Source organism: Rhagoletis zephyria, unplaced genomic scaffold (genome assembly GCF_001687245.7).
Source record: "Rhagoletis zephyria isolate East Lansing unplaced genomic scaffold, Rhagoletis_zephyria_1.1 Rzeph_scaffold_23076, whole genome shotgun sequence".
NCBI lineage: Eukaryota > Metazoa > Arthropoda > Insecta > Diptera > Tephritidae > Rhagoletis > Rhagoletis zephyria.
This window is the reverse complement of record NW_016180134.1, coordinates 1-2,420: the sequence shown is the minus strand read 5'-3', so window position 1 is coordinate 2,420 and position 2,420 is coordinate 1. Positions and strand designations below refer to the sequence as shown.

At 27.1% G+C, this 2,420-nt stretch overlaps 1 long non-coding RNA gene across 1 annotated transcript; it reads right to left on the bottom strand.

Annotated features, from left to right (window-relative positions):
* Nucleotides 1-591: 591 nt before the first annotated feature.
* On the bottom strand, nt 592-1,370 carry LOC108381600 (uncharacterized). The gene is made up of 2 exons (XR_001849635.1): nt 1,188-1,370; nt 592-656 (listed from the first exon to the last, which is right to left on the bottom strand). It is a non-coding gene; the product is annotated as an uncharacterized LOC108381600 (long non-coding RNA).
* Nucleotides 1,371-2,420: the final 1,050 nt, after the last annotated feature.

Sequence of the window (2,420 nt, the reverse complement as noted above, 5' to 3'; positions counted from 1 at the left end):
GTCGACAGAACATAATTTGTATAGAGAAGCGCGGAAATATAAAAGAACATAAATTTGTAGAGCAGTACTTTTCTGATAGAGCAGAAACAAATAACTGTTTTTTTTGGATAGTAAAATTATGGTTTTGTGTAGATTTTTTTTTTTGCATAAAGTTTGGTACCTTGAATTTCGATTCTATAGAATATAAACAAGTTTTGTAAATAGTTACTTAAAATAATACCATATATATATTTACATTATTTTGTTATTTATATTACATACATACATACATACATGCATATACAGGAAGTTTTCAATAAACACTAAAAATCAAAAGATTTTTTAATAAATCATACTTAATAATAAATAAATCTAATATGTGTTTAAATTTAATAAAAAATCTCAGATCGAAAGTTTTTATGAAATTTTCAAAATAACTAATAATAATTAGTTATTATCACATCGAGGTCGAAAAATTGATGCAAAAAAGTTGGCCAGCACTTTTATTGCACTACTTTACTATTCCCACATTTTCTTTCTTCAACGCGGTTTTTTTTTGGGCATCAGCGACTCGTCATTTGAAATCCTTTACGTATGTATGAATTGGTTTTCTGTTTTCACTCTGTACAGATTATGCGTGGTTAAATCCATTTGGTACGGGGCTACTTGATGTAAGTCTAGATTTTAAATAAATAAATGAACAAATAAGTATAAGAAATTATAAATTAAAAGAAAACCAAAATGGCACAAATATAAATAAAAATAATGGGAAGTGGTTTGTATGACAAGCTGTAATTTTAAGATACATAATAACTTCTTTTTTTTTGGTATATGGGTGTGAGATGCCAATTAAAAATCAACGGTCTGGCGCTTAAATCAAATCAATCAGTAGCATAGATTTGAAAACTATTATCTTAAGATAGGCTTAAGTGCCTGGTACAATTTCTTAATAAACAGTTTTGTAGAATAGTTTAACTCTCAAAATTCGATTTTGCTCGTTTATTAGAATCGCTTTTTTCCTCATCGATGAAACAGTTTGTGTTTAACATTTTTGTTTTAACATTTCAATCCCGCAACTTATTTTTAAACGAACGTAAATGGAAATTCTTCAACTACTATTCTTAAACAACTTATAAGGGTAAAATGTTCTAAACAAAAAAAGCCGAGAAGAAAACAAAATTTACATCACCTTCTCCTCATCCACTTACCGTAAGCTTTCAGTTCTTGAACGATGCGAGTCGTCCTTGGAGACACGATATCTGAAAGTGATTTGGTTTATAAATAAAGTGAAGTTGAAGGGATTGGACAAATGTTTTGTTATAAATATCTACAGTTTCGATACAACAAAAAATTAAAAATTTTGGAAAAAAACATTATAAGTAGACTAAGGATTTTTCCAGTATATCCCGTAGATTTTCATGCTCGAAATTTCTTCGCTAAAGCTATGGAGCATTTTTGTATGGAATATTTCACAACAACGAGGTTTCTTCAGTTAACTCCGCAGAAATATTTTTGTATTGATTTTTTTGTTTTATCAAAGTTCGTTATAAGGAGGTTTCACTGTACCGCATTTGATACAGTATAGTAGACAAATATTTTTGGTAATTTAAAAACTTGGCATATTTAATTTAAAATCAAGACTGGGCATTAATTTGTTGTAATTTAAAAACTGGACAATTTTCAATCGCCAAAAATGTATTCTAAGATTCGAAAATTATCAAAAAAAAAATTATGTCCTTTTTTTAAACGACAACAAATTTATGTCTAGTTTTTGAATTATTATAAATGATGATATCCTCGGATTTGCGAGTTCCCACACAAGTATTGCCAGTTTTAAGAACCTCATATCAGTTTTTAAATGGCTGGAATATGTATATGTATTCGGTTTTTAAAAAGTTACTAATTTATGTTTAGTTTTTAAATTACCAAAAATGTATTTCCAATTTTGAGTAAACAAAAAATGTATGTCCAGTTTTTAAATGTGTCAAAAGTTGTCAGTTATCTAAACATTATGTCCAGTTTTCAAATGACCAAAAATTGATGTGTAGTTTTAAAATTACTAAACATTTTGTCTAGTTTTTCAATCACCGAAAATTGATCTTCATGTTTTTAAATTACTTTCCATTCTAAATTGACTATAAAGTAATGTACAATTTTTAAATGGCAACAAATTTATATCTATCTTTTAAATTATGCCCAGTTTATCAAAAAATTTGAATCACCTACATATGTAGTTTTTCAATCACCACCATTTTTTCTGATTTTTAAGTAACCAAAAAATTGTGTCCAATTCTTAAATAACTAAAATTGTATGTACAATAAATAAATAAATAAAGCATTTAAAAAATATATAAATATGTATGCCCAACTGTTTATGCTCATATTTTTAATTTATGTACATTAGGCTGGGTCGATTTTGTATGGGGGAAAATAAAAGTCGT